We start from the raw sequence: 11,152 nt of genomic DNA on the forward strand, positions 1-11,152 counted from the left end.
ACGTTTGGAGAGTCTTTCAACGGAGTTGGGATTTATAGAGAGCGGACACAAAATTGTTTGATATTTGACCTTCATGTAGAACTGTAGCGGATTGTATGATGCACATCATTCTGTTGAGGCAAGTTTGAATAAAACCCTTCAAGGGGTATACAACGATGGCGACAGGGGTATACAACGATGGCGACAAAGGTATACAGCGATGGCCATGGACATATCAGTTCGGTGTATGGGCTTTTTCTTTGTTGTTCATGTGACATTTTCCTACATAAACAGTGGAAATTTCTACTGAAACCGACGGTTTATGTAATTTCTTTTTTATATACAAGTTTTATGGACAGAATAAAGCTAAATAAACCATTGGATGTTGGCCCGGACTGACCGACGGACGGACTTACCAACCCATGAATAATCATCCGATCAATTCTGACAAATTTGTTTTGAGATTTTTTATATTTCTTTTTAAATTCAAACTTTAACCGTTCCTTATCAAAGACGCTACAACATTGTCATATGCGGTGTTGGAATCGGGAATGCGGTGCTTTGTTCGGGTAATGGCAGTTCTGGCTGAAAAACTTTTCTCAACCTTTTTTATGCACCCACTAAATATTTGCCCTTTTTCCGCTAGTCCCATTAATTGAGGTGTGGGGACATCCTTGTCATGTTAACATAAATCTAGTTTTCCTTTTCCCCCTCCTTTTTTATCAAATAAGTGTTTCTTACACCTTTTAAAATAATTTTTATTCTGAATAACCAACCAAATATTGTTGCCATGACCTCTAAGGTATAATTTACGTGAACAAGGCATATAAATTAATCATCACAAAGGAGTACATTTATTTTCTTTTTTATATTTTTTAAATACAGGATTTAGAGCATTCGACAATTATTACACGAAAAAGAAGCTCTTAATGTGAAACAAAATTGTCATAAAATTAGCAAAATGTTAAAGCAGTCGAATTTTGACTTTCAAATAATATACTAAATCACTATAACTGTATTAAATTCTAAAATGTAAAAGAAGCAAATAATAATTCAGGTATATGGTCAACCTAATGGCCAATGAGTAACGTACTTTTTGAAACTGTGACAGGACGCCAAAGTTAAAACAGTATTGTCATTTTCTGGGATTAATGGACCTGTAAATTAGCAATGGCATATGCAATACATTATTTACCTAAATACGTTGTATTTTTAGAATTCAAATTCAAATCGTAGTTTAAATAAATGAATAAAACATACACGTGTATACTTTCTAAAACTGTAATTTTATTGTCGGAAAGTAAAAGCTAATATTAGCTATGTATCTATATTAAGACACACATTTGTAGCTTTCAAGAATATATTAATTTATAAATTTCTAAGCGCGTGACAAAATTATATGATGCTGCGATTTGATCTGTCCTGCATCACACATCAACTGTTATCCAGGGTGGTTAAGTCGCCTCTTGCTCTACAGTCCAATCAATAAACTGCTTACACGACATTTACCAATCAACTGTCGCCTTCTATCAATCGATATGTCAAAGCGTGGGTAACTGAGTCACAATGGAAGACACTGTTATTTTAATGAAGGTAAGTGTTGTTTTTTGTTGTTGTTGTTTTCGTATTAGATATCTATTAAGTAACATAAAAGATATTCTTCTGATTACCAAATTGCTTAAGACGTTTGCATTATTGATCTACTGGTAGTAACACAAAAGAATACATTTTGCTGATGCGGAGGCAAATTATAAGTCTACAAAATAAACAGGAGCGACAGAGAAAGTGTGTACTAGCGTGTAAACTATGTTTAGCTGGTCGATTGTAAGCTTATCTCACTTATTGTTTCTGTTAATTAGGCCTGTACAGCAGAGTTTCTGTGTTAAGTGTACATGTGTAAAATATATATAAAAAAACTTCACTGGTTCATATACTGCAAGCGCAAGCATCTGAAAGGTTTGTTTTGCCTTATCACATCTTTAAGAAACTTTGAACTATCACATCTTTAAGGAACTTTGAACTATATTGTATGCAATAGTATACAAATATTGAATTAATGACTCCATATTTTTGCAATGCAACTGGATTAATGTATGCTGCGAGACCAATCAATGTTATTTATAGGTTATCTGGTGTGTTTAATCGGGAGGATAACTGGATTTTAATACAACTTTGCAATATCTTTTAGTAATATTTTATCATTACTTTATCGTTGTAGTGTTAGATCTTTACGTTTTATCAGTTTTTTAACTTCCTACTAATTATATATTTACCCTGTCTAAACCATAATAATTTTTCTTTTATAACACTTTAAAACATGTGATGAGGTATTTTCAATTGACATTTCAATGGTAAATTATCAGGGACGTATATAATTATTACAATATGATATACCACCCCTTGCATAGTTTATCACTAGTCAATTTTACGTTTTGAGCCTGATTCTATGATAAAAACCTAACCACTGGGAGTACAATGTACATACAATAAATTGAACTAATTGATTATGTATCTTGTGTAAAACAATAACCAGCATATCCGGTCTGTGATATACATGATAGATAAGCTGCCTCTCACTTGAAAATTATTGCAATAATGGAAATATATGAATTATTCACTCGCGGAAAGGTCATGCTTGAACAAACTATAACTGTCATGCATATTTTGAATAAGAGTTTCATGTTTCATGGTCATTGATGTTTAAACCAAACTCGAAAGGACATATACATGTAAATAAGATTGATGGCCGAAGTCATTAAAACAGGACAGGAAGTCAGTTGATTAAAACTGGGACAGAAAGATACACATTATTAGTCCCAGATTAAAATCTGAAAAAAAGGAGATTTTTTTGGCAAACAGACTAGTATTTAAAGAAAATAAAGCTGTAGAATCTATTTTAAATAATTAACATACTCATTGTTGACATTTTGATGTATACGATCTTGATGTACTCGATTAAACACAATTTCTATACAACGTATAAATGGAGTGCGTTACATGTCAGTCTTAACGTCTGCAAATGCAACATGTCTGCTATTATGTTTAGTTCACCAAAGGAAATGGCGATCGTATTTTGGTAATATATACCCCCACCCCCACTCCAAGACATTCACATCGTCAGAACTACCGTGTATGCGTTTCAGCAATTGCACGAGATATTCAAAATATCTCGTGCGCACGCCGAAGTCATGAGGGATTGTGTTTAAAGGGGTATACTCCCACATCACCATTTTTTATTCCAAAATAACTAATTTCCATTTATTTATGCCAACACTAAACACTAATTTTTTACTTTTTCATTATGGCATTTTTTTATTATACAACTATGAATAATTGTTCTTGATGCTTTTCATTTTGTTAGGGCCAGTTTTATGTACCTAATAGTATTATACTGTTGTAAGGGTATAAAGCTATATCTTATTAAATGCATGCATTTCTATATCTTAGGAAATATTTTTATGAAATTTATCAAGGGTAAAATTATATTGTTGGGTTGATTATTGAAAGAGAAGAGATGTAACATAAATTGTGTCACATATTGTACATGAACAGAATAAACTGTTCTGGAACAAAATATGCTATTTTTGAATTTGTTTATTACCATTAAATAATGATTTTTTGCATACACCATTCGCTTTTTAAAACAATATGCTATCATATTATTACTTTCATACAAGCCTTTTTGAAGTATTCTTTTAAAAAAAAAATAAACAATGACTTTTGCAGTAGATATATACCTTTATATATACACTTAATGTGGTTTAAAACAATTTGGTAACCAACTGAATTATAAACCAAAATATTAGAAGGTCTGATCTAAATTTTAGCAGCTATAGTGTAATTCAAATATATTGCAAAGCTGTGAATATGATTTTGCAGCAACAGGAGAAAGTTCAATGATTACTAAAGATTTTAGCTTTACCAGTGTGTATGAAAGAACTGTGGTGCCAAAATATATGTATGATATAATTCTGCATAAGCGAGACAAATTAGTAAATGTTCTTGACAAATAATGTCTCCTACTTACAGCAGGTTTATATTTTTGAAGTGGGAATTTGAATTTTTCAAAAAAACGTTGACTTAAATTATAATTATGTAATTATAATGTCGAGGAAGAAATAAGTGCACATCAATAGTGTAATCTCAATTAGCTTAGTAACCTTCATTTTCATTCTAAAATGTCTTGGGATTCTAAAATGGAATGTAATTAAGGAATTTCTATTATCTTCACAGTTTCTGTTTTTTATGAATCATGCTGTGTTTTTCTATTGAATGGTAAATAAAATATTAGCTTGCATTTGAGTCTTCCATGTCCTTTTGAAAAGAAAAATCTTGATTTTATATTAAAGTGTATTGGTCTATAATGGAAGTTATGTAAAACAATAAATAATAATGTTGATAGTAAAGATCAGGATTTGGCTTTATATTTCAAACTGTATTAATTATTCAGACAATTAATTATAATGCCATCATTATTGATGAACTTTCATTCTGTCTTTCAGTGAATTAAGATATGGATTCCATATGAAATTAGTCACAAGATTGTCTTCCCCTTGACACAATGAACACTGCAAGGTTGGCTTCTCCTAGGACAGGTCGACTGTACACAGCAGGTGATTTTAATATAAAAATTTTATTCTTTTTTGACATGTTCCAGATGTAGGTCAATAAGTGGTATTCCTGTCTGTCCATTTCTGTTGTTGTGCATTGTCATATGTACATTGTCAACAATATCTTTAAATAACATATTCTCTTAAACCAATGACTAGATTATAATTAACCACTTTCTTAATTGGGTAGTCACCTATGAGTATCAAAGTTGTTCAAATTGGTTCCAGTTGGTTTCATATAAAGTAAGTCACAGGGCCAAAAATACAAAGTTTGAAAATTCTTCTTGTCTGAAAGTTAAATGGTACATGTATATAACATCAACTAGGGGGCCATCAAATTACATTCTATGATTAAAATTTATTGGCCCTGCTGGTTGGGGGCGGGGGATAAACTGATGAACTATTTAATGAACATTTATGAACTGGAAATGAAAGTAATGAAAATGAATTCACCAAAAGTTCATTAGTAATTCCCTAGAAATTCATGAGTCTGCAAATCCTGAAGACCTGAACCAATGTTAACAACATGGGTTAAGCAAGTTCTTAACCTGTGGCGAAGTGGTGAAGGTCTTTGAAGGTCTTTGACTTCAGACAAGTTCCCCTTATCACTGTGGGTTTGTATTCAGTCAGGGACTTTGGATTTACTCATGTGAGCAGACTATCTAGGTAACTTACGGACCGTCAGTGGTTCTACTCGGGTACCGGCTCGTGCCTGAAAGAATATGTGGAGGGGCACCAGAGGTCTACCTTTATCAGAAAAGCTGGAATGTCAACATATTTTTGTGTTGACATTCCGTAACAGTGTTGGTTCGGTATAAAACGCAAACAGATTGTATTCCTAAAACATGATTATTCATAAAATCAATCCAACCATTACTGAAAGTTATTTTTTGTTCTTTCTATTTCAGGCAGGATGGGAGAAAATAGGGTATGTTTGCCTGGCGAGGTATGTACAGAGGTTTAAATGATGCATTGTGATAGTTGTCCTCACCATACTAGCAAGTATATAAAATAGACTTGTTTGTCTGTCAATCTGGACAAAACCATTCATTATTATAAAGGAAAATTACTTAATATGATTGAGTTGACTGAATAGCAAACAGTGCAGACCATGACCAGGTGGCATGGTGTGTGTCTACTGATCTAGGTTTGCACTAATAGCATGGGTAGAATGAGTTGCCCCGTGGTCAGGCTAAAGGTTAAATTTGATAATATGTCTTATTATAGTACTGATCTTACATAAAGGAAAAAGTAAGTATCCTGATAAGGTTAGTCGGTAATGCTTTGAAACAGACTTTTTTTAGGGTGTTTAGTTAGAGCATTTAAGTCAGACTGCACAATTTATCACTCTTGATAGAAACAAACATTAAGAATTAAGATAAGCAATGGTTTCAAAAACTTGTTATCGGTTAATAATGAAATATGTATGAATTTAATTAATATTATGCACAATATAATTTATATATTATATAATTCTATTTTAAGAATCAACTTGTAGTATAAATAGCTAAGCTAGAAGGTTTTTTTTTAAGAAAGTAAACCTTTAAGATAGTAATCTGACATAACAGATACAAAAACAAGATTGTTGCATAATGTATTAACACTGACATTAATGTTTGCTATTTATGCAAGATCTTGATGTATCTTACTTTATAGGAAAATAAATAAAGTTGTTTACTCTCCAGTTATAGACAGGTATGATGACATTATTTTATACACGCTTTGTTTTCTCCAAAAAATAGCCAGGATTTGTAAACAGAGGCAAGAAGGAATGTATTTTTAAAACAACAAAATAATACATGTACATTTTTAAACACGTGATATGTAGGTCTAGTGATTAATAAAGAAATGAATATTAGAAAAGTAATGAGAGAGTCTGGGGGTAAAACTGGGCATGAATTATGCAGATAAAGTTCAGGCCATAAGCCAAAACTGACATCTGGGAGTTATACCATTGATTTTACAAATTTATTCAAGGAAAATGCTGAGATAGATAAATTGTACAGTACCATGCTGATGACTTGTGGCAGTAGCAGAAAATGTTGGCAACCTTACATACTTTAGTTGTTTGACCAGACTATACACTGTTAACAATGTTTGTTGATATTGATAATTTCTCAAACAATGCATTGTTGCAGGACAAATCTATAACACAAATTCTGTTGTGTAAGGGTCATTAATATTGTATTATAAGTATGCATTCTTGATCTGATCTAACAGACACTCAGACAGGGGCAGCAAAATCAATTGTCTATATTGCCCAGGTTAATTTGCACAGTCTATATGGATTATGGACACAGGTGAAATTTTCGCAGCATCCCATAGTCTATATGGACAGGTGAATTTTGTTTTAGAATATATTAAATAACATTATACATGAGACAAGCAAAGAAATACTATAATATATAAATTGGACAAGTAAGTCAAAATCAGATTATTTTTACCTGAACAGGTAATTGTGCTGTTGAAGTATATTATTAAGGTTCATGTTATATGTATTACTCAGTAAAACAATCCCACCTAGAGTTATCTGTCTTGGATAGTGATTTGTATCCATGACCTCACATACAATCACTTGTGAATATTTTTAATTTTTTTAAACCAAACATATGCAGATGGGGATATAATTTCCCACTTTCTTTTGAATATTCAAACTAAAAAAATACCTCTGATATGATTTTGAGATGACTACACATTATTTATTATGAGGTCATACCAATATTGTTCAATTTAATAAGATTTGTCAAAAAATTGATTGCAGCTTAATTAAGGGAGAAATGTATTTTGTTCCCAATTAAAAAATTCAAGATAGAGATGCATATGTTAGTGTTCATCCGTGCTGTTCTACAGAAATTAGAAACTTCGATGGGAGCATTAGTGACCGGAAAATGTTAAAAAAAAAAAATTCTGTAGAACAGCTACGTATGAATACTAACATACTTAGTGTCAAGCTTTTTCTGGCTTCATAATATTTACCTTCTTATGTCACGACTATTTTATGAACACGGTTCTATGACATACTCTGAAAAATAGAAGGCTACTATGAATCGAATTTGATATAGCATCGACTTTTGTTCTTCTATGGAATTAACAAACAGGATTTTTAAGAAATACAGAGATTTCATTGGATGACAAAATAAAGCTGGACACTAAGTATATATAGCAGTTACATGACCTTTTAACAAGTCCTAAAGGCCAGAATTTATTAAAAGTTACAATTTAGAAGTTCATATTAATTGCCATTAAAGTTATTTTTATTACAAAAACCATGAATTTTAATATAGCTTCAAATATGGTACATTTTATAGGATGAAATGTGAAAATAAAACACAGTCATGAAATTTCTTTATTAGTCACCATGAAATTTAATGCACATGATATTTGTGTATATTTTCAGTATGTGACACATGTATGCAGTGCACTTAATTGCATTAGTAATGAAGAAAATATTTAAGTGCGGGGAGGGGGTGCAATGTAATTAATCTCTTATCCCCAAAAAATAAGATACATTTTACATTACCAATTTGCAACTGGATACATGTGGTAATTAAGAATGGTGTTATAGTTGATTATCACTGGGTGTGTGATGGACAAGAACATGTTGCTTTAATAGGTGTTTTAACCCTAAGTACCTTGGGTATATAGTAAAATCTTACCAGTTTGTGAGTGGGTAAATTTTGTAAATCTAGTTGGTTCATTTGTTTAAAATACAAGACCATTTACTTATTTCTTATGAAAATCAAATCAAGTTTTTCTTGATTGATTGTTGGTCTTTTAAATATTGGTAATGTGCAAAATAAAAATGAGAAATCAGAATAGAGACTTTTAATTATCAAGGAGTGATCACAAAGCTGTAAGTCCTTCTTTATTTCATATAAGTTGCAACAGTTTTGCAGTCAACCCTCGTAATGGGTTTTATTATAGAAATGTATTAGGGCTGTGCATTGCCATTTTTTTCTGTCACGATACATATCACGATACTTGCACTTCCAAACGATGCGATTCACGATATGTATTGCATACTTTGAAAACAATGCGATGCATATTGCGATTCTTATGTTTCGATGCAATACGCATCACAGTAATGACTTTTAGACTTTATCTATATAAAAAACTTGGTCATTTGTTCACAGCATAATTACGAATGTAATATAAAACTATTACAATAACAAAACAATACACTCTTCAACTTGTTATAATAACTTATTTTCAAGTTTTGATCTTTCAACAATTTACATTACTTATTACTTAAGGACTTTTACTTAAGGATTAAAGGTATTTTTCATTATACCATAACTATTAGTGTATTGCCATACTTTCCCGCTATATCAATGCATCGGGTGATGAAATATGCATTGCATCCTGATATATTGGAATTTATAAATTCATTACGATGCATACATCGAGGACAGGGCAGATCGCGATGTATCGATGCATCGATGAATCGTTACACCTCTAAAATGTATCATCTTTATTTTTGCGACAGTCATTTCCACAAATGTGGCAGTATTTTCATCTGTTTTGTTTTGAAGTTAATGTTAATTTTAAAGCATATTTTGGATATGTGTTTTTTAAAACACAGTAACTGTAAAACTTTATCACCCACAAATTTTAGTGACTGTACAACAGTTGTCCTTAGGGCAGTTTATATGAGACTGCATCATTATTATGTTTGTATCTTTGTTGTGATCTGGAGATGGTCTAGTAACTGTCACGCTGTGTAGTTTAATTCACCAGAGCCCACTGTACCAGTCTGTGCTCTCTGTTTTACTTATATACTTATATGTTTTATATCTGCCTACCCTCGTTTAAACCTCGTTACACGGGTGTTTTAATGAATGTATAAGATATGGTTTGTGATGTGAAAAAAATATATATTGAAAAATATAAAATGTGGTATACCATACTATGAAAGACATTATGTAAAGTTAGTTTTGTAAATGTAGTAAATATCTTGTGAAATATGCATGAAATATAAGAAAAAATATTTTCATAGAATTCTATGAGCTGTAAAAGGAATATTGTGTTAAATCAAATGATGATCCACAGTATTAACATGGAGAATGGAATTATTCAGTTCAAATAGTTGATGAATTAATTTTAAATATTGGAATGAATCATTTGTATTGGGATATCAAGTAAGATATTGGATAAATCATTTGTTATATTGGTTTAATCAACCATTATATTGGATAAATCAATTGTTATATTGGGTAAATCATTTGTAGTATCAAATAAATCAATTGTCATATTAGATGAATCAGTTCTAATATTGGATTGATTAATTGAAGTAACCCCTGAGATGAATCACTTGGAGTATTGATTTAATTGAGTAGATGTTACAATTTTGATGGAAAAAGGTGGAATGATATATAAGTAATATTAGTCATGAAATGAGTAAAGAATTTGATAAGTAACATGCAATATGAGATAAATTGAATGTAAGGAAGGAAATGTGAAAAGGAAAGTTTTGCACATTATTATGATAAAATATGCAACACAATATGGTTATAATGATTTCCTGCCTGTGTTTGAATGTTTAAAGACAAAATTAATATGCTGCTAATCTTACAGGAAATATTGTAGCTATATATAATTTAAAATACAATATTGGCAAGGTTCAGGCACTAACTTAGCAGGGCTTCCATTTGTGGAAAATTTGGGATTCATTTACTCCTGATTATAGTCTAACTATTGTTTGACTCTAGTCAGTACACTGCACATGTCCAGTTTCCATGATCCCATCCTGAGTGAGACCGCACATACAGTTCGGGTTTGACTAGAGAAAAATTATGATATCACTGTAGTCTAACCATTGTAAGATTTCACATTGTCTAGTCAAAGTAATAGCAACCCCATTATAATCTCATGTCTGGCTGTAATTCTTTAAGATAAGATTTTAATTATTCTCTTTTCTGGCCTTATTCTGCCCGTTAAAGATTACTGGTATTCAAGAACCTGTGCTGGTTAAAAATACAAATCCCCTTCAGAATAAGTTATTTATTAACTATTATTATTATTATTATTATTTGTTAAAATTCTTACTGCACAGGTTTGGAAAAGACTGGGTTTAAATCCCTTAAAATTTCAAGTAATTGTGACGCTGTTTTACATTTTGGTCCTGACCTAATTTATTCATATGATCCGTATTTGTGGGTAAATTTTTTTTTAAATCTTTTACTAACCTACTTTAATTTCATTTTAAATCATTCTTACCACAGTTTTTTTCTCTGTTGAACTTTTAACCAAGATATATTTTTTATGTCATGCTGAGTGTGTTAAGGCGAATAAAATTTTAAGGCCATGAAATAAAACTTGTTAGTTTCTGATTTGGTTTGTGTCATTTAAGAAAAAAATAGTAGCATAAATGGTAAGAGAAAGAGATCTAAAAAGCTCATAAACAAATGTGAAGGACTGTAAAAGTGGATTGGTAACACAGAGAAAGAGAGATATATGTGATTATGTGAGACACAAATATAACCTCTTTTATGCCAGTTGTGGGAAAAAATCTTTCAGCATTGATTTGATGACAGAAATGTTTAGAATCTTTATTGATCTTTTCC

The sequence above is a fragment of the Ruditapes philippinarum genome, unplaced genomic scaffold (genome assembly GCF_026571515.1).
Source record: "Ruditapes philippinarum isolate M1 unplaced genomic scaffold, ASM2657151v2 ctg393_1_1_1_1, whole genome shotgun sequence".
Lineage (NCBI taxonomy): Eukaryota > Metazoa > Mollusca > Bivalvia > Venerida > Veneridae > Ruditapes > Ruditapes philippinarum.